We start from the raw sequence: 22738 nt of genomic DNA on the forward strand, positions 1-22738 counted from the left end.
GATTAGAAAGAAACATTTCAACTGGATTATTATTTTTAATATTTAAATTGAAGTTTCATTTAAACCGACGTTGAATAAATGATAAAAAAGGCACTGTAATAATACAACAACGACCCCATTCATCGACTTCTAACTATATAATTGCAATTTCAATCCGAAATACAGGCGCGAGCGCGATAATGATCGCATATCCGGTAAACAAAGCGTACCCATACATATATTACGATGGCACGTTCGCTGTTGCGCGTTTGTCCAACGATTTAACGGTCAGTTGATATTAACAATAATCGGCGATGTTGTCTTGCACTAGTCGAAGCGAATTTTCGAAATTTCAACGACACGGATAAAACTGCCCTTTCATCATGTTAATAATTTACCGTTGGATACCGTTTCTCGTTCGCGCTATATCAGATGCATAGATCGTTAGGTATATCTTGTCCCTAATTGTAAGTCTCATTAATGAAGATTGATTTCAAATTTAACGCCTGTAATAAACACCCGATTCCGGGTGCACGGCGCGCAATCACCGAATGCCTGACGCGGAGAGCGGGGCTATTAATTCTTATTAGAAATCGTTACTGGAGAAGCGTCTTCCGTCTCCTCGCAAAACTCCATTTGTTAGTCACGAAACGCGTCCGGGCATCGATCTTGAGAATTGGTAGAACGCTTCTCACGGTCGATACAAAGATGGCTTACGAAAACACCTTTACGTTTGATATATGTAATACGGTCCAGCTAGCAACTTCCTATTGCCAAACTAGTTCCACGGCCAAAGGTGACGATAATTGGTGACTGGTCCCGAGATAGATCTTTAGGGCAAACTTGTCTAAATCTCTACCTTGACCGTAATTCGAATGCTATGATGAAAAATGTAGCCATTTTACATGGAAAGTTATTCAAAAAGTCAATCTTCATGTTACTTTTCAGTAATATTTTTATAGTGCTTGAAAGGAAGTATTTTAGATTATATGCACTATTGCCAACTATCAAAGTTATCGAATTATAAAAAAGCAAACTGCATCTTCTTTTGCCACGAAAAAAAATTCGGACCTAAAAATCGAAGTGAAACCTACGCAGATGCGGCTAGATTGAATCATTCGCGTATTTATTTTGAAAAAACGACTAAAACCAAGCCTTCCGAAACATTAACAACATTCCTAGGCGCGTACGCGAACACGTTGTATGGAAACGACGCGCAAGTGCAAAGTAAAAACGCCCACTTAACTGATTAAACCGTAAAGTACGAAACTGATTGAGAGAAACCAGAAATACAACATTCAACGAAGATCGTAGCGAACCGACGCGTCGCATCGTTCCATCTTGAAAGCTATGAAAAAAATTTAAAGGAACTCAAACAAAACTACACAATGTATTTTACATTTTTACAATGTATAAACAAGATACTCGACAGATTCATTAAATTATCTTTATTTCATGTAGTTCCTCTTATTTTGATAGTTGTAAATAAAGATGATCACACACGATCGGTGGAAATGGTTTACGAATAACTTGTTAGGATTGCAATATTACTGCAATTTAATTGTACAATCATAGTTATCCTTCTCTTTTCTCATTCTCATTAATCTAAATATTTTTTCCATGACTTGTTACGACTGCATCGAATACTATTGCAATTTAATAGTACGAGTATAATTACCGATCCTTCTCTTTTCCTGTTCTCATTAATCTAATTTTCTAAACAGCAATTGCCTACTACATTTTGTTCTCTATCAATCAGTTTACTTATTTTACTATTATGCTATTTAATGTATTTATAAAACCATTTATAATTATCCGAAGAGAATCTGCATTAGGTCTGAAACATCGCATCTCTTACCCAAAATGAAAATACCCAAATTTAACTTGATTATTTAACACCACAAGCATCATTTCTAATAAATAAATTTTCTTTAAAGATCAATTGTTACGTTGCTCTAACCAGTCCCAAAAAGGAAAGAACTACTAGACCAAACTAACGATATTCCACCAACGTTTCCGCCTGAGAATTTTTACGTCATCGTATCGAATCGATAGCTAGTTTTAATTGAAAGAAAAAGGACGAGTACAGCCGATAAGATTAAAACTAATTCAATTATCGGACCCACGCAAAAGCGACCCACTGGCGGGATTAAATCGTCGATATTAGAACTCGTTTCCTCGAAAGAATATTCTTGGGGTTCAGGGCCAGCAGGGAACGCAAAACTTGAAGAGAGGAGAAAGTGTCTTTCAGAGAATCGGAAGTAGCAGCGGGACGATAATATCTGTCGTTTCTATTCCGTTATAACGACCGTGGATTGTCCGGCGTCGTCGGTCTGATTGGTGCATTTCCGAGGGCACAACACGTCGCAACACGAAACGTAACGAGAGCCTTTTCGACGAGACAGTGTCACTTTTATTCCGATTGCCAGGGCGAACTGCTCGCAAGCCTCTTACGTATGTATCGTAAGCATCGGCGAACGCTGCGTAAGTGCACGGAAATACTCGTTAACGTCACTTCTCGTCACTGTCGTAATTCAAACCGCGCGCTCTTTCTCCCTTCGCCTCTTTCTTGTCCCACGATCCTATTCGGGCCCAGAAATTTGCGGGATTGTGTACAAAATTTTATATGGGGACCTTTTTACCGAGCTTCTCAGCCTTTGAAATAGTTTTTTTGTCCCATTGAATATCCAAGTTAAACTTGCAATAGCTTGTTGTCTCGTTGTTAATGTAAACTTTTGAATCTGTGTGTTTGTGATGTCTTTGTAATTTCTACCATTTTTGCCCAATTTAAATAAAATGTTGTTTAGGTATTCTTTATGTTCTGATGAAAAATATGGGCTACCTAGTTTGTGATGATATTAGCAGACGTCTGTGTATTCTATATGCGCTATAAAAACTAATTATGTACATGAATTTTAAAATATACGTATTTTTCCTTGTAATTTCTAGTATTTTTATCCAGTCTAGATAAAATTGATTTTAATTACTCTTGCAGTAAAACGGTCTACAATATTTCAATATCTTGTGGATAATTTTAACCTACTATATTTGTTAACTGTCTCTGCAAGAAAATGAAACTTTCCTCCTCTAAAACTATTGTTACGTGATTTCTTCTTGTGGGGATATCTTAAGAGTGTGGTATACTGCGATCGTCTACAAGATATTGAAACTCTTAAGGCAAATATTCGTCGTGCGCTCAAAAATATACCTGAGATTATGTTACGCCTCACTATGCATGACACATGTACGTCGGAGATGCGGGGAGCGTCTGAACATGAATGGAAGTCATTTCCGCGATGTCATCTTCAGAACATAAATAGCAAACTATGTTGTTGAGGATTCTATACGTCAAAATATGTGAATAAATATTCGAGAGCCAATAACTGCTGTATGATATAACAATGTTAGTTTATTAGGTCGCGTAGATGGATGATTCGTTTTCAATTTCATATTCAAGAGCTTTTATGTTTTTGGGTTATATAAATGCATGTTACAAACCCGTTACATTCTTGATAAAGTTGCTATTATAAACAATGTTTATATGTACCTAACATATTTGTGGAAATAGCAATATTAATCATAAATTGTAATGCATATTGCTCTTGTGTTATTCGAGGAAACTATGAAACAGTATAGCATGTGTATGGTGCATTGTTGGTAGAAATATACTCTTACTAAATAATTTAAAAAATTCCTTTACTATCTTTGTATCTACTCAATTGTGAAAAATTTCATTTTATAATTTAAATTTATATTTTCATTTAACGCGTAACGTTCGAAGAGTCTACTTTTTTTTCTAAATTTTTACCTTATCCAGATAAGAATTCGGCCCATCTCTGGCGGGGCCCAATTTCTGGGTGACGTTGTCCTGCTCACACCTAACACGTTAGGCTGGTTCTGTCTCGATCTTCCGTGGTCCTGACCCCGCTCACGCATTCTGTCTCTATCGTCCTGAACGGCGCGAGTGCCGGGGACAACGAAGCAGCGACCAAGAGGAAGAGGACAAAACATTCCACGCCATTTACATACCTTTCTTACGCTATCTGCGCTTCCCAGTTATCGTATTAGTCGCGTCGTACCGCTTTCTGGAACCGTTCGGGCCTTGTTAATCGGTTTTATCTCCGTGGAGAGCCGAGTTTCTAGTCGCGCGCGTGTACGAACACTGGTTCGCGCAAAGGCACAGCGAATTTTCATGGAAGTTGAAGAGATTTAATGCACAACGTCGCCTTTTAGTCTTTCATAGTGTGACACACGCACGGAAATGAATGAACCGTGGAATAGTAAATTTTAATACCGTGTTGTGGTCATTTTCGAAGTGTCACTTGAAATGAAAATAATAAAGTCCTTACAGAATTCTATTTACCATGTTTCCTATTTAGTTGAATTTAGTTATGATCTTCCCATATTGTTTAATTTTCATTATAATTTTTCTATCCTATTTAAACAAGTTTTATTTTAAAGGGCTCTTCATCCTCTATCCGGTGAATGTAACTATTGTTATAAATTATGCTGTCTTCTACATATATTTTGATATTTACTTTGACATTATATACCTAAAGAAGTTGCAACAATTCCTATTGATTATACAACTGGCGTGCGATAAAACTTGATCATAAATTGTTCATTTAATTGAAAATGAATTTAAATTTGTGTACACGATGTTTGCATAATTACTATGCCAGCATTTTTTCGTAAACAATTGTTTTCTCCGGAATTAACTACTATTAAATGCGAGCTGCCCGGCACGTCTGTCCATTAGTCCCTATTTCTACTTTCGGAGTCTCTTCAAAACAGTCTCCCGTGTGAAATAATTGAGCCGTTTATTTTGAAAGTGGCCTAAGTCCATTTATCTTCAAATCGAGATATTTAAAGGTTTGCATCTCAATGAATTTAAAAATATACGTATAGGAAACTAATGAGTCATACTGCTTAAGTGTATCTAAGGGTGTTAAATTTATAGTTCCTATTAAAATAGTAGCAATTATTAAGTGAATAATATGCGTTTTCTTATCAAGAATGGAGTTAGGCCACTTTCAAAATTAACAACCAGATTCATTACAAAATTTGAAGGTGCCCAAGTCCATTCAACATAATTTAAGATGCTTCAAATTCATAAAAAACAATACTGAATTTATTTTACATATCTTTAAAACACTTTGGAAACATAATTTATGCCATTCAAAACATTTTTTAACTACATAACGTACAAAATTACAAACATAAATTTATTACAAAACAATTTACTACTCATCTACATTTTGTGCGTGTGAAAGGGATTTGAAGAAATCATGATGTTCCGGTGGTATATATCGTAATAGGTCAGTTATGTCCTTGAATTTTGCTGTTGGAATTTGTTTGATATTTTTATACAGTGGTGTCAATACAATATTTTCGAACTTTCTTGGTCTACCCCGACGTGGTAATAAATTCAGGACTTTAAAATTTTCATTCTCATTCATTGATGTCTTATAGAAAATTTTATACGGTTCATTTCTGACAAAACGCATCCAACATATTTTTAACCAGTTTATTGATTCTCCATCAGAATTCTTTACCCTTTTAAAAATTGCGTCTTCGAATAATTTTGTTGATACAAAATCTTCTTGTCTCGTTTCATTTACAATAAAATTATTACCTTTCCGACACTTTTTAATAATCTTGTAATAATCTCGGGGAACGAACAGTAAATTATTTTTGTTTAATGACATTTCTACCACGCCAAAATCTCTATCATTTGGTAAAAACGAATGTCCTGATATTAAAAATTTGTGATCTATGATTTCCACATTATTTTCCAAAGTTTGGACAATTTTTAACCACATTAAAGCTACTTTAATGTTTCTATTTTGCCCGGCGCACATGTCACTGTAAGCTATAATGTGTCTTTCACTTCTTAAATTTTTAACATGTTTTAGGATGCATGAAACAATTTCTTGAGCACCTCTGGATGCAATAGTTTCATCCCAAACGTACATGTAAACATTAAATATCTTGATTTAAGTATAAATGGAGTTAGGCCACTTTCAAACTACACGGTTCAATTATTGAACTAACTCTGAAAACTTATGTGTCAAGAATTATCGTATTTGCTCGGACTATAAGCAACCTGCAATGCTTTACTGATAAATATCATGAAGTTATACATGTAACCATGGTAACCGGAAAAAATTGAAAAATGGAGTTAGGCCACTTTCAAAATAAACGGCTCAATTATATTCTACATTTCTGACTTATTCTTTTACGTAGAATCATTCTCTTGTACCATGATTTACTCTGCATTTCTTCCGCAGGACTTCCTGACAAATCTGATTCGAACCCACCCGAATGGTAAGTCCCATCTCTAGATCGACACCAATCGTTCCAAATCGCCCTGATAGCTGTTTTATCGGTCGCGTCCTATCGTTTCGGTCTCGAAAACAATCGCGAGGCACGCCGAGATAATTCGACCAACAGAAACGCGCGCACGAAACAGAGAGCTGTAAAAAAGAAATAAAAAGAGGAACGATCTCGTCCGTTCTCGAGATACATCAACGTCAGGCTGGCAGCTCGCGAGCACGAGTAATTAATGTTCCGAGTTCTAGCGAATATTACGATCGGACAATGAGACGAGCGGATTCACGAGCGGCGGGGGGAACGCGGATCGCTGAGGCCGCGTCTCGTATAAAGTCTTCTCGGATACCGAAAACGTCCCTTCGCATCGGCTTTACGTACGCATTGAAATAAGTGCGTACTTGTCGCACGGAAATCCTCGTTAACGTCAATTCTCGTCGGCGTTGTAATTCAGGGAACGTGTCTCTGCTCTTTGCGGTTTCTCCGTTGCGTTCCTTTTTTCTGTCACGTAGCCCTCGCGGAGGTATATACGTCCCGCTGTCGCGCGGCGAACTTTCCGTGGCCAACTTGCAGCCCTGGATAATGGAAACAGAAGCCGCGTTTCGACGCCGCTGCTCCAGGTGGAAACCACCTGAACGGAGGTGTACAATGCCGGCTCCCTCGACGGCGATACAAATTTAGTATTAAACGGATACGTCCGAAGTTCCATCTCGTTACGCTCCTCGTTCTCGATCGACTCTTATTTTTTTCGTTTCCTTCTTTCTTTTTCCCTTTTTTTTTTCCTTTCTTCCGCACCGCGACCGTGAATTCCCCGGGACGCGATAGAGATACAGGCGTACTTGTTCCCCGCAAGTCGACCGTTTCACATCGACGCGAATAAATATAAACTGACCGATATAACGAGCGCGGCGAACGCGGCCAGCGCCACGCGAGCACCTCTAAGTGACCGTATATTCCGAACAATAGCGAGAATATTTTCCACGGTTACCATAGCTGGCATTTCGCGTATCGGGGGGAGCACCGAGTTTCGAGCTCCTCGTCCGGCGCAGGGACTCTCAACGGGGTCCTTAAGGCCCTCCTGCAGGTCCCGAGTTCGCCATTTTAGTCGAATAACAGATATTCTTCGTTGAGTGAAATCTTTAAAATTTGTCTATTTTTAAAGAGATATATGTATTTTAAATGATTGTGTCTCATTTTCCTCGTGTTTGTACATTTACATTTCTCCAACTTTTATTTCTTATGTCTATTTATTGTGTTTACAGAGCAGAAATTATACTCTTAACAAATATTTTGATACTAATATAATAAATAAAATATACTTATACGAATTTATTCATGAAGTTTGTTCGATGAAACAATCAGATTCTTATTTACACATTGTGGAATATTTCACTCAATAATTGAAATTTTAATTTATATTTAACAAGTAGATAAACAGTTTATCTCTTGTTCGGAAGATGAAATGAATTTTCAAACACTTAAATACAGGGCGTTCAACCCATTACACACTTTTACTATTATTTTTATCAGTATTATAATGTGTTAATATTTTTTCTTTGCATCTGCTATTATTATACTAAATGATTTACTTTTGTATTACATCTGAAGATAACCAGTATACTGAACGAAACCATTTATTTCAGATCTGAAAAATACTGAAAAAATCAATAAATACTTGAATGATCATTTCGTTCTATGATTAATTTTAAATCATTAGCAAGAAGAATATCTTTTGATTTATCTTTTATTGGTTATTTGAAATTCTCTGCGATGGGCCATTTATTGTGGCTGACAAGTGGAAAATATTACAAATTGGAACAATTGCTGAGCAGGCTATGAAAAATATTACCAAAATGTATTACAACAGAGGTAAACGATGACATAGTTATGAAAATTATATTTATTGTGTCATTTTATCCAATTTGTATCAACGATCACGAGAGAAGGCTATAATGATATTAGGGACAACGGGCCAAAAAAGATTGAGAAACACTGGTTTAATGTATTCAAGACTGCAGGGAAAACGCTCGTAGATGGCATTGAAAAGGAACTATCAACGTCCTCGGCAACCCACATCCAAAGGATATAGTGATCCGTGGCTCCAATTTATTAGCACCGTTGCTAATTATTTTATTTTACGACTTTTCCTGCGTCGTAGCGAAATACAAATAAAATAAAATAGAACAAGAGGAATTTTATTTTACTTTTCGAGGAAAAGATTGTTTCTCGGTTAATAGTTTCGATTGCTCTCGAACTCTTAAAAAAAACAACAATTGATTCTTTATAATAAAAAAATAAACAGCGATTTCTAGTTTGTGTATAAGGTCTATATACAAGTACTGTTGTTCAATTAGAAAGGATTATTTCTTAGTTATTTAGATATTTATTAATTCAGTGTTTCACGAACTTGGAATCCGCGATAAAGGAAACTATTTGACACACCCTACACGGCAAAATTGAGTTATCAAATATAAAAAATATATAGATAATTTGATTAAAAAATTAGTAGAGGTGGAAAAGAATGTCAAAAGGTCTGTTGTTTTGAAAGTAAACCCTTGGTTACGGTGCTACGTGATATTTAACTTGGCCACTGATGCACCAGTTGCTATAAGATATACGAAGGTTCCGTGACTTGTTTGTATACCTTCAAAATTTACGTTTCGCAACATATAATAGTATAAACTGCCGGAAAGTACACTGTAATGTTTCTTAAAAATACAACAGAAGCATTCTATCGGGCTGCTGACGTTTACTGAGCACAGCGGTAAACATTTGACTCGTTAGTTGTTAGACGTTGTTATGCAAGTTAAGTAATACCCCACAATATTTGGACAAGAATCTTCACGACGGATTGATAAAACAACAATTTACTCAAAAATAAGCAAAAGCTTGCTATTTATCCATGACGAGGTGCAAACCCATTAAACAAACATTTTTCTGATACAATAGATAAATTATTTGTTCCTGTCTAGATGTGTATTTTATCTATTTTTTGATTTGATCGAATAATCAATAATTTAATTCCTTTAATCTCCTATTGCAACGACGAGGTTTCTTTCATCAAGCCCGTATAATCTTTAAAGAAACATTACAATGGATGACTGTATACCCGATATCAGCACTATTAAAAGTACAATATTATTAATATATTACATTATTAAAAGATTTGTGATTCCAGCAAATAATAAAAAGGGTCAAGCAAAATACAACATTGACCTTATCGTGTTTGACTTGCTTGCAACAGAAGATAAACATTGATTATTCGAATATCCAACGATTACTAGTTTTCAACCTTATCCTACATTATTATAATCGGGATACAAACATCGCTCAACAAACTTAAACGCCAGACTTTACATTTCGCGACTGACTCGATGGAAGATAAAATTTTCAAACAGTTTCTCGTTTAGTCATCCAGGCGTTGCACGAATCAGTCAGTATGTATGAGTTTCTTCACGCAATGATACGGTTCAATTATTCGTCCTTTTTTTCCTTTCCTTTTGTTTGACGGGAGTTGAAATTTCCCCGAAATCGATTCACTGACGGATAATGGTAGCGCGGTACTGGGCCCGTTACATCGACGACGGCGGCGGTGTTTCGAAAAGCGAAAGAAAGTGGCGGTTTTACTTGTTTCTCGTTTTTTTTACGGGTCTCAAGTGTCAGAACGAACAAGCAGGATTTGCACGCGGACCTCCGTGCAGGTAGCAATCGGCTTATTTCCAATCGATTCGGTCCACGGTCAGTTTCTTTCTCCCTCTCTCGCCACTTTGCTCTACCTGTTCTCTTCATCTTCCATTCACGTGTACTTTTAACTTTTATTTCTTTCCCTCCCCCATGGTCTTCATTGCTCCTTCGAGTCGCAGCGATCACTTTTCTCTCGATTTCTTGCGGCACCGACACCGTCCAGATTAAGGAAACCCTGTATTAGGTGCACCCAAGATGCGCGCAAGAATTTCGATTGCAATATCTTTCGCCACGATTCCGCAAATTCGAACATATCCGAACTTTCAATATGCCATTTCTTAATCGACAGGAATTTTTATTCGACCGACTTCCAGCGATTACTGTGAAATATTTTATTGTGTAATTTTTACTGAACGTACAACGAATAATTTTGTTTTTCATTCATCAATCGAAATTATCTGGATAACATAATTTCCTACAACCATATTCACCTAATAATATCTATACTGGGCTCTGTAGAATTCACTTGATGATAATAGTTCGATTTTCTGGAAGCAAAATACATACACCTCTCAAGATTGTTTTCGGAAAGGCAAATAATGAATCAAAATGGTGAATTCTAGAGACTTGGGACTCTCCTCTTCCTACGAAAAGTATTAATTTTCTGATACTTTTACTCTTTAAACAAATGTTCAACAAAACTTTTCCAGAGTATGTTTAAATATTACTAAAATTTAAGGAATGAGCCAAATGTGTAATTAAATTTGCTGGCCTGGACGAGAACCTTGGTTTGAATGAAAAGTCACAAGTAGAGATAATCAGTAATCCCCTATTATACGAATTTTCCCGAATACATGAACTATTTGTATCCCATGAGTTCATACAAATGAAGTTTCACTATAATTGTATTTTATAGCACTTGTATTTGTTATGCTTACTGCATGGAAGGGTTTATCTCGTAAATGGAAATAAATAAATACTAATGAACTAAGCAATATATGTATATAGGAAATATAATATTTCTTATATTTCGGTTATCATTCATTTAAATTTTTGGAATTTTCGAGAATTTCTGATCGAGATTCACGAATACTTTCAAGAACCTAACAATTTTCGAAATTCACGATATTCTCGATTGACAAGACACTATCGATGACTCGTCTCTTCTCAAACGTCAAAATCTTGATATTTTTGACCTTTGTACACACCTAAATTTTTCTAAGGATACTGTACCTTCTAAAGTACCGAATATTTTTATAGGAATAAAATTGTGGATATTCTTCAAATAAATATTGAAATACATATATTAAAACTTGATACAAAAATATTTTACCTATTCCACCAAAAAGGATTCAAAGGACGATGAAAAAATTGTAATCTAGAATATTCCTTAAGTAGTAGCGTGTAGAGAGAATTGGGGGTGGGATGTCCCAGAAACCGCGACTATCGTGAACAGTTCCAGGATGGCGGTTTACGATATTGCTTGTCGAAGTTCCGGGGCAACGCGTCTCGGGCATGTGGTCCCGTTAAAACCGTACGTTTTCGCCTCTGGTCCGGGTCCCGCGACGCGAAACGGCCCGCGAAACGCCCGCCTCGCAATTCCTTTAGCGTAAAAAAGGCGCAAACGAACTACGAAACGTCGGTTTCCATCGCGCGAAAGCCAGACCTCCGTCGGGATACGTGTTTCTTTGAACGTCGACCGTTGATAATAAAATTCTGCGCGGGTAGCGGAGTCGTTCGTCCGCCGCTGGAGGAGGAACAGATGCAACCTTCAAAGAGGCCTCACCGCCTTGATGCTGGAATCCACCGCATCGCTGCATCTTCTCGTCCTCTCCCGCCACTCTTAACTCACTTTCTCCCTTCCTCGGGGCCGCCGGTAAGAGAGGTAGTCGATCGTTCTAGCGATACACACGCTGCCGAGGCCCGTGGACCCCGCGTGTATTGCGCGCGATCGCGCCGCGTTCGGTTTCGTTTGTCCGGCCATTTCGTTAATGGAGCCGTTTCTCGGAATAAGCAGAAGTGCGCTGACCCGTTTCGTTTGCTCCTTTTTGCGCGGGCCTCGTCACCGGGCCCCGATCGCCGGGCACCCACACTCCCCCTCCAGCCTCTTCACGATTTCTCGACCGAACACGAACGAGGCTTCTCCTTCTCGGGCCAGCTACAGCTTTGTTGCGCCGACAATTCTTGTCGCGACGTGCGTCAGCGAGAACTTGGCTAGGCAAAGGAATGCAGGACCTGATTGGTGCCTCGGTCCCTAGTTCGGACTCCGATATTTCCAATTTCAATAATGCATATCCGTGTACTCGATTAGAATAATGTACAATGGTGCCTCAAAAAAGTGGGACGTTTGCATCCACCAAGAGTGCCATGATTAATGGGCCCTATTTTTTTTAATCGTTTATTACCTTTCCGTATAAAATTTGACTATATGGAATTCTGAGTTCGTAAAAAAAGAGAAGAGCATATTTGTATTTACAAAAAACTGAATCACCTGGATGCTAGTTTCGCTTCAGTAATCCAATTTCGATCAAATTTCAACCCGAGTAACGCCAGTATTTACTGAAAAAATGGACGTTACGAGAAGAATAAGAAAGAAATGGGTGACAATAACGCCAAGAAAACTGGAAACTGGGGAGAAAGAACTGCAATTCGTTAAAGCATTCATCCCGTTTGATTTAGTTTGCCCAGTCACTGGCGCTCTTAATGTCTGTTGCGAGCCATGATTGCAAATTAAATCGCCCATCGTCGGCGCCAACGGACTGGGGGGAAGGAACGTACAGAGTATTTCGAAATAAAAATTGCAGTGTGGGGGGAAGTCTGGTCTTTATCTCGGCGAAGTTCATCGAGAGGATCGTTCTTAACGGTCGAACGTGCGGCGCCGTGGAATATCACGGTGGAATTAGTGTTTCTAGATAGAACAATTTTCTTGCGCGTATAAAATCCGTTTTCCGATGGGCACAGGGTCCTGCACGGCTTATTTTATCCTTAACTGAAACGCACACACGGCCGGGCCGAATCTTCGAGGCAGATATCCGCAGATTCGCTTCTTATCTGGCCACGGCATAAATTCCGGTTGCATGCGAGTCCCCATTCACGGGCCGTTTTACATACCAGTAACGTCCAACTTATCTACTTGTCCTGAATCGTCCGAGCGACGTAGACGCTCGTTTTCGAAGGTCCACTCGTTTCGCCGTAAGTGGTCACAGACTAGTAGTCCAGGGGGGAGGAAACTCGATTCCTCCTTATCTTGATACGAGGAAAACGTTTGCAAAGAGGCTCGCGTACGGCCTTCGTGTACGTATTGACCCCATTGGCCCTCCTTCTAATCGGATACTAATAGGTCCTCCGGGGATAGTACAAGCGCCCACGCGAATCCTACGGAGAATTTCTCCGCACGATTCCCGTTCGCGTCCAATTACGGCGCGCAAATATACAGGGTGTCCCGCTTTGATATCAGAACACACGTATTTCGGAAACTGATTTGTAAAAAGTACGCGAGAGAGGTCAATCCTTTACTGCTCTGTCTAGACCGATACTTAACGAACGCGGCCAAAATTTAGCAATAGGGTCATTCCATGCGAAATCGGACACTTTTCGGAGTACCATGTCGGATTTTGTTCTACTTTGAATATGTTGTAGTCTTTAGTGATATATAAACGTATCTCGAAGGATTTTTAAAAATTTTAAAAATTGTTGGTTTTACATCTGTTTGAAATATAGAGCTCCCTTTTTTTCAATAAATAATAGCTACTAAAGTAAAGAAGTAATAAAAATGAAATTTTAGGTACTTGTAGCAGACCCATGGGAGTATCAAATAAAAATTATTTCAATTAATAAAAAAATTTTTTTGACTATTTATTTTGCAATTGTTTACAACAAATGTCATTTTTTTATAGCGGGGAAATATTTAAAAATCTGAAAAAAAATGGGCATATAGTCCTGTTTGTCCCCTTCACGGACCAAGTTTTAAAAATACGGACACTTTAAAATTGGCCTTATAAAAATTAATTGAATGGAACGCTGCGTCGCGTCGTGGCACGCTGGCTCGACCGGCCAAGTCGCGCAGTGCCTGCAACCGCCAAGCGCCTATACCTGCTATTGTTATACATAGGGTGTTGGACTGCTGGAAAATGTAACAGTTATTGGACACTCACTCTTTGCCAATGACACTTAGCATTATACACATTTAAGTTGTCAATGTTCAATGGAAACCACGAGAAGGTGATGAGTATTCTTCCATCGGGAGGCGGGATAGGATATGATGGGATGTAATGGGATTTGGTTCGGTTAAGGAATAATGGTTAAATTGTACCAATGATCATCTACCGGATTAAATTGTTTGTTATAAAATTACTTACTTCATAATAGCTACAACTTTTGATTTTTCACTGTCTGAATACATTCGGGCAGTTAAATGTGTTACTTCTTTGGTTGGAGTAAATGAATGAAAATTAAGTGTTCCACAGATTGTTGTAGCCAGTTCACGTCTTTCCAGCAAGAATTCCGAATGTTCCTTATATTCTTCTTTTGAGTTGAATTCAAAATGTACATTTTTAACAGCAACACAGTTTGTAGATAAATTAGAAATCCGATTACCAAAGTTGCAAATTCACGATTTTATTGCAAGAAGTCAAAGCAGCTTTTTTAAATATTCTAAAGAAATGTAGGACCTGATGTATTTGTTGTCGTCGGCGATTTTGCGGGAAATTATTCCTTCGTTATCCAAGACGAAATCCAAAATTATCATTGGTCCAACAAACAGGCGACAATACACACATTCATTGCATATTATCAGGTGGATATTTGTTTAAACCATGAAAACTTTGTAATTATTTCGGATTGTCTCCAACATGACAGCACTGCAGTCCATTTATACCAGAAGAAATTAGTGGAATTTTTGAAGGAAACACATGGCACAACTATCCAGGAAATCAAATATTTTTCTGACGGAGCATCATCACAGTACAAAAATAAATATAATTTATTAATTCTCAATTTCCATTTTGAAGACTTTGGAATCAACGCCGAATGGCATTACTTTGCAACATCGCATGGCAAAAATGCATGCGATGGTATTGGTGGTTCTTTTAAACGCCTTGCTGCTCGAGCTAGTTTACAAAGACCGTTGGAAGACCAGATAACGACACCACAAAAATTATTTGATTGGGCAACTGCCAATATTAAAAACATACATTTGGAATTCAGCTCAACAGAAGAATATAAGAAACATTCGGAATTCTTGCTGGAAAGGCGTGGACTGGCTACAACAATCTGTGGAACACGCAATTTTCATTCATTTACTCCAACCAAAGAAGTAACACATTTAACTGCCCGAATGTATTCAGACAGTGAAAAATCAAAAGTTGTAGCTATTATGAAGTAAGTAATTTTATAACAAACAATTTAATCCGGTAGATGATCATTGGTACAATTTAACCATTATTCCTTAACCGAACCAAATCCCATTACATCCCATCATATCCTATCCCGCCTCCCGATGGAAGAATACTCATCACCTTCTCGTGGTTTCCATTGAACATTGACAACTTAAATGTGTATAATGCTAAGTGTCATTGGCAAAGAGTGAGTGTCCAATAACTGTTACATTTTCCAGCAGTCCAACACCCTATGTATAACAATAGCAGGTATAGGCGCTTGGCGGTTGCAGGCACTGCGCGACTTGGCCGGTCGAGCCAGCGTGCCACGACGCGACGCAGCGTTCCATTCAATTAATTTTTATAAGGCCAATTTTAAAGTGTCCGTATTTTTAAAACTTGGTCCGTGAAGGGGACAAACAGGACTATATGCCCATTTTTTTTCAGATTTTTAAATATTTCCCCGCTATAAAAAATGACATTTGTTGTAAACAATTGCAAAATAAATAGTCAAAAAAATTTTTTTATTAATTGAAATAATTTTTATTTGATACTCCCATGGGTCTGCTACAAGTACCTAAAATTTCATTTTTATAACTTCTTTACTTTAGTAGCTATTATTTATTGAAAAAAAGGGAGCTCTATATTTCAAACAGATGTAAAACCAACAATTTTTAAAATTTTTAAAAATCCTTCGAGATACGTTTATATATCACTAAAGACTACAACATATTCAAAGTAGAACAAAATCCGACATGGTACTCCGAAAAGTGTCCGATTTCGCATGGAATGACCCAATAGCCATTTTTTTGCCACCACTGTTTTTGCGTAATCGTACATTTTTTATAAAACTGACTGACTTCATGAATGGATACCCGATATTATATAATATGTTGCGTTTAAATGTATAGGTATATCTCGAGAGAAATTTTTAAATTTAAAAAAATGGAATACAGTAAATGAATATTTGAAACTGAATTAAATTTAAATTTTAGTTACGTTTATGATAATTTTTGTTATGTAAAAACTTGTCATAGAAGGTTACGCGACCCACATATTGAAGAGCACTGATCTAGACTGGATAGCGAACCTTTTTGTGCGTAAGTGTGAGCTGCATGAAATTTTATTTAACGTTCGGTAATATTTCAGAGATACATCAAAGACATAGTTTTTGTCTGTGAACCAACAATCTTCAATAAAAAAAAAAATGAATTATATTATAACGCAATTAATGGTATCACCCATTAAATTTTTGATGGTCTCTAAAGGTGACTTCTAAAAAACTGTCCTGAAAGTTCAACATTAAAAGGTCCATTGATATTTAGAGCAATTACATAATTTATGTGTTGATTGTCACGTTGAAGAATCAAATGATAAAACACGTAGCTTTAGCAAGTACATTTAATTCTCCATAAACGTTTCGACCACAAACATGGATCCCCTTCTGTAGAATAAAAAATGAACGTAATTTCAACCTAAAATATGAATATACGCGCAGGCAGAAAGAACTCTTTGATATACTGCGAATTTAAACGTAATGATATACGTTACTCTCAGTACGTTTAAACTTATTATATATCAAAGAGTTTTTCGGGCTGCACACATTTTCATATTTTCGGTTAAAATAAGGTTTACTTCTGATTCTATCCTACTAAAGAGTGTTCGAATTTGTAATCGAAATATTTATGAAGAAATGAACGTACGATCGTTACAGCTGTATATTTTATTATTTATAATAGCATTCGAATCAATAGTAAGAAATCAGCGACAAGTTAACAGTAGATCATTAAGACGGATTCTTACTGGAGTTCGATTAAGTTCTCTTGATACATTTTTAAATTCTCGAACAAAACCATACAACATATTTTCTTTTTTCTTATTTATTTTTATTTAACGTTTCTATTACACTGTAGCAAAATGGCAATTGTTTTACAATTTTGTTTAATATTTGAAAGTCTTGAAACACTGAATTTTGTAAACAAAGCAATAGAGGTGGAGGGTTTATTTTCGTTGTAAAATTTCGATTAGAATTTACAAGCATATTAAAAAAAATGAAGACAGAAGTTTTGGTTACCCTAAACAAGAGACGATAATTGCAAAGAAAAATAAAGACGATATATAACACAACGATGTAATCAAATGAAGAAATGCCTAAAGATCGAGTAAATATAAGTTCATAGTGGGTTTAGAAATAGGATGCGATATAAAATTTGATAAAACACTAAAGAGGATCGAACGTTAGGCTAAACTTTTTAAGGAAAGCTTACACTGTAGGGTGAGTCGAATCAATTGTGATGGCGTAGGAAGATAAGTTATGTAGAAGACACAGGGAGCCGACAACCAACAATGAGGATTTGGAAGGATTAAGTTGTAAACCATGTAAATTGCACCAGCGCCAAAGCATACGAAGGTCATATTCAATCTCACACTCAACAGATTCTACACGGTTAGGATCAGAAACCTTAATCAACTGTCATCAGCGTGCATACACATTGGCAGTTATTACATGCACGCGACAAATGGCTTAGATAGGTGTTAAATAAAGGATTAAGAATGAATCCTTGAGCGACACTGCGAATAACCTAGATATGGAAACATAACCTGTTCGGTATGTAACATTGAACGCGATAATATACTAAACTAAAATTCAAAGTTGTACAATTTCGAAAGGTACGAAGAAAAACAATTCTGAAAACAGTTCGAGCATGTGATATGAATTCGTATCGTTGTACAGTAATGATTCTTAAAATAAACACGTGATTCGTAAGTTGAACATTTCCATCCCTTCCAAGTGGGGGGATTCCTCTTAGAGCCAACGAAGCGTGATAAACGACAGTTAAAAAACTGTTCATCTTAAAAACCATTACTGTATGTTATAATCCTAAATCCAACATTATACTCAACAGCCTAGCACAGTTCGAATCACGGTCGTGCGAATTGTCGAGACCATCTAGTTGTATCGATTGTATTCCTTTAACTCGTGAATCAGTTACGAACGAAACTTGGATTTAATAAACGGTATAACTGTATAGGATCTTTTCAAGATTAAAATAGGACACCTTGTATATACCAGTGGACAATATCGTACGTCGGTTTTTCCTTTACGCCGCGATTCCTCCTACACCGGGGCTCGGCCCTCCGTTCCGCCACGTAGGCAAACTGCCCACGGCCCTTGATCCGCGCTGCGCGTGGAAAGAAAATTAGGATATAGACGTCGGGCGTAGGTTTCGCCGTCGAGGCGAACGTCGGCAACCCGTCCCATGGCGAATGTTTGAATTAACCGAGGTTCTAATAGAGCCGTCGCGTATTTTCGAGCGACCAATCGAGGATTTCGGCAACCGAGTCGGGAACCGAGCGAGAGGAAAAGGACGAGTCGTTGAAATTCCGATAGCAACTCGAGGAAATTGAGACACCGTGAAATGACAGCGTGGAGAGTGCCTATGACACTTGGCACGAGCAAAAGGGGAATTAGTCGTCGAGGAACAGACGCGCGTCTGATCTACAAAAACCTGCAGGCGATGTCGTGGGACGGACGTTCGAGGTAGGACGTTCGCTCAAATTGCGATTAAAATAGTGACAGGGCTGATAAAGCTTCGCGTGAAGGCAAACGATTGCGTCGAAAAGAATAATTTAATCTTTTTGCACTCGACTGACCGGGGGGACATCTTAAATTTAGCAAAAAATTCGAACGTCTCCTCTAAAAGGACACAAAGAGATGATTGATTCAAGGTGATTATATAAGACAGAATTACGCAAGCACAAAATTAAACAAAAATATATACATTTCCTTAGTTTTCACCACCTATTTCATAAGAAAGTGTTAAAATTAAACTATCAATCTCAAATACCTTCGAATTAATTTGAGAGTTGATCAAATTCGATGTCTTTTACGCGCTTCACAATGTAATTTCTCCGTGATTTTCATTAGTAGTCAGTCTCGTAAAAGGTTAGAAACAGCGATGCTCAACTTGTCTCCTCGTTGTTCGCGCGTTTTTCTCGCGCGCCAAGTATATTCCCAGGTTACAGGATAATGCCAGTACTTCCGAGCGTGCGTTACACGCGTTCTGCTTACGCATTTAGCAGATATCCTGGCCGAGGTACATCGGGAGGAACGTTAAGCCAGCTATTAAAAGCGCGATAGACCGTAATACCCGTAGTTAACCGAACGCGCGGCCGGCTCACTGCATTTAGCAGGGAACTGCGAAAGTTACGGGCATTATTATCCATCCGCTCTCTCGGCCAGCCTTTTCCGATCGGGCCGCGAAACACCGCGCCACGATACAATAAAAGCTATTTTACTTCTTAATTCAAGGTACTGTAATTTTCCGGCAACTGGGGAGCGAGCGAGGGGATCGAGAAACCTTTTCGGTGGACAATGCGTCCCTGTAACATTTACTCTAGCTATTTTCTTATACCCTTTGTCGTTTACAATATTAAACGCTCAAATAGGAGAGGTGGATCGCACACAATCCTTGATTTTTTCTTCGAAGCAAGTAGGATTAATAAAAATCGACTTGTATCGGTTGCTGCTAACCTCGCCATTTTTTTTTATTTCAAAGAGTCTTCGTACTCATCTACTTCGTAGTTGACACTGTTGGAAAGCAATTAGCATCCAAGAAGCTAATTTTCAGAAAAATTCGTGTATGACTCTAGTTTCGGTGTCCCAGGATTAAAACGGGAAGGAGGAAGAAGCGGGAGGAAAATGATTCGACTTCGGAAGGGCATTTTCCAGGCGTCCAGATGACGAGAATCGCGAAATTCGAACGACTTTTACATGTCCGGGTGTGTAAAGGAGGAAGAAAAAAAATCTGTCCTCATGCATTTTACATGAGGGTACGGTTTTGTCAATACCGTTGTTGTGATCGAAAATGGCTCCTGGAAGATACGATTTGAATAAGAGGGCCGTGGGGACGGGGTCGTCGTGTCGAACTTGAATCAGCCCGACTGTAACGAATAAATTGCTCGCATTACGAGCGCCGGCAGCGATCCGGCGACCTATACGTACGACTACGGAATAGACCAACTTTTGCTCCTACCGCACTTTGTACGCCGATTTATTTGAGACGCTCCCGTCACTCGGCGAATCCATAATGCATACGATTTCGTAGGCTCCGCTGCGATCGTTCCCGTGGAAAAAATATCGGGAAAAGTATTTCGGGAAAGGAAATCCATCGACGATGTAGACCTTACCGCGTACAAATACCCACGAATTTCCACGATTCTCCCCCACTCCCGCTTTGAAACTCAACGTATCGTTGCTAATAAATTTCGTACTTTGCGGCAGTGATAGGCACACGGACGAACTGAATTTTATTCCGATAATAGATACCCGATAAAACCTATAGCAACTTATTCGCGACGTTCGCTCCATCCAACGATTCGATTTTTACCTGTTCGGTGTGAAATATTTCTCTCTGCCACTGAAATCTTGACTTTTATTTAACACTTTAACTGATACGTCGAACCCTTGAAATTGTCCACGGAATCGAAAGTTTGTTTTTAGACAATTGGAAACTATCATACGCGTCATTTGTCATTCTTTTTGTAGGACCATGGAGACATTCAAGGATACTCTTCCACTTGGGTAGATAGAATACCTTGTATCTTTTTTAAGATGTGATAAGTAGAAATAGAGTATAAAATCCAGCTTATCGCGACAGAATATAATTTGAATGGTTTAAAAAACTAATACTGATTTACGTAAAATGTGAAAATTGAATGGGTCGAGCGTGTTTAGCACGGTCGATTTAAAGAATTAAGTTTGCCGAACGAAAAAGCAATTCCATTGGCATTTGTTCGTTGGATTTTAAATGATCCTCGAAAATTCGTATTGTCCCGTCTTCTGAAACGGAGCTGATCCAGTTCCGGCGAGGTCACCAAGCCTCGAAGCTGATTATTTCGACTGCAATTACGAGGCAACCGGCAATTCTGGAAATCGCAGGCAGTAGGCCGTGGAAGTGGGTTTCTCGTTCCAGCTCGAAGGCAGAAAAGAGACCTGTTTTTACAGTCGCGCTGCCCTCGCGACCGCTGCCAGCAATTATCGTATATCCGGTGCTTAGAAACCGCGGCATTTAAGAGTGCACGTCGCGCTCAAACGGGAGCAAGTGCAACGAGGAAAATAAGAATGCGCTTCACTTTGCACGGCCAATTACAGAACGGCTAAGAGCACCGCGGGTAGCCACGTCGTTTATTCTCAGAAAGATACTTCCCCGTGTTTTGCATACCTCTCTTGTGCCGCCATCTTCCTTCTTTTCCCTTTTTTTCCTCTTTCAACCTTTTCGAATGCAAATTACTAGGAGCCCGGGCATTTTTCGAGTTCTCGGTTGCAAGTCGTGAACGGTACACGCTCCAGACTATCGGCCCAGACGGTATACAACACACGTATATACGTGCCACGTACACTGATGACTCATGTCCCTATCGGATGACACTGCTGCGCCTTAGTTTGATAAACGTATGCGTCGCGCCACGGGAGAAAAGCCTTGCCCAACCGGGCAATTGAACACTGAGTACAACAGATAATGGCTATATCGCTGTCGGAGCAATGTTCCCTAGAGTCGACTGAGAATTGATCAAATTGCATCTTTATATCTGTTGCCCTGGCCAAAGTCCCCGTCGCCCGAATTGGAGCACCGCCGAGCCGGACTTAAAACAGCCAAACTACCCTCACTCTGGTTCTCACCGCAAACTTCGAATCGCTCTTAAATACCTTGGGGACTAAGATTTGCAACTTAGTTAACGAGCTCCATAACTCGTTCTTTATATCAACCTGAAGTTCCGAAATCCTCGAAACCCGAAACTACCGTACGATCGCAAAACCAATTCGTTGGGATGGCCATTAAAATTGATGCGTTAATTCCCTGGATAGTCCCTTTTAATGGATTTGTTAAAGGATTTTTCTACTCTACAACCTTAAAAAAAGATCGATTTTTTTTAATTTCATTTAAAAAATATAAAACGTGATCATATTTTTCGAAATGATTGCCACGATATCGCAAATTCCAGTGGATCGATTGATAACAGATTTGGAGGGAATCTTCATCTATCGCCTGAACTACGATTTTCCAAATTCAATACTTTTTACTACTTTTTATAACACGTTAAATACAAAAAAATTACACAGAAAACAGATTCATTGAATTTGAAGTGTTGCTAAATGTCTAGTTTGTAATAATTCCAGCTTTAAGCACATTCATACAGAATAACATGCATTCTGGTTTTTCTATTTTTGATGAGCAGAACAACGGGAATTGTATTAGCTATGGAGGCACCTTTTTGTGGGTACCGTAACTTCTAAAATATTGAATATTTTTGTTGGAAAAAAATTGTGAATATTCTTCCAATATATATCTAAATATACGTGTTGAAAC

The sequence above is a fragment of the Colletes gigas genome, unplaced genomic scaffold, assembly GCF_013123115.1.
Source record: "Colletes gigas isolate AHSC1104 unplaced genomic scaffold, ASM1312311v1 Colletes_gigas_Sc00023, whole genome shotgun sequence".
NCBI lineage: Eukaryota > Metazoa > Arthropoda > Insecta > Hymenoptera > Colletidae > Colletes > Colletes gigas.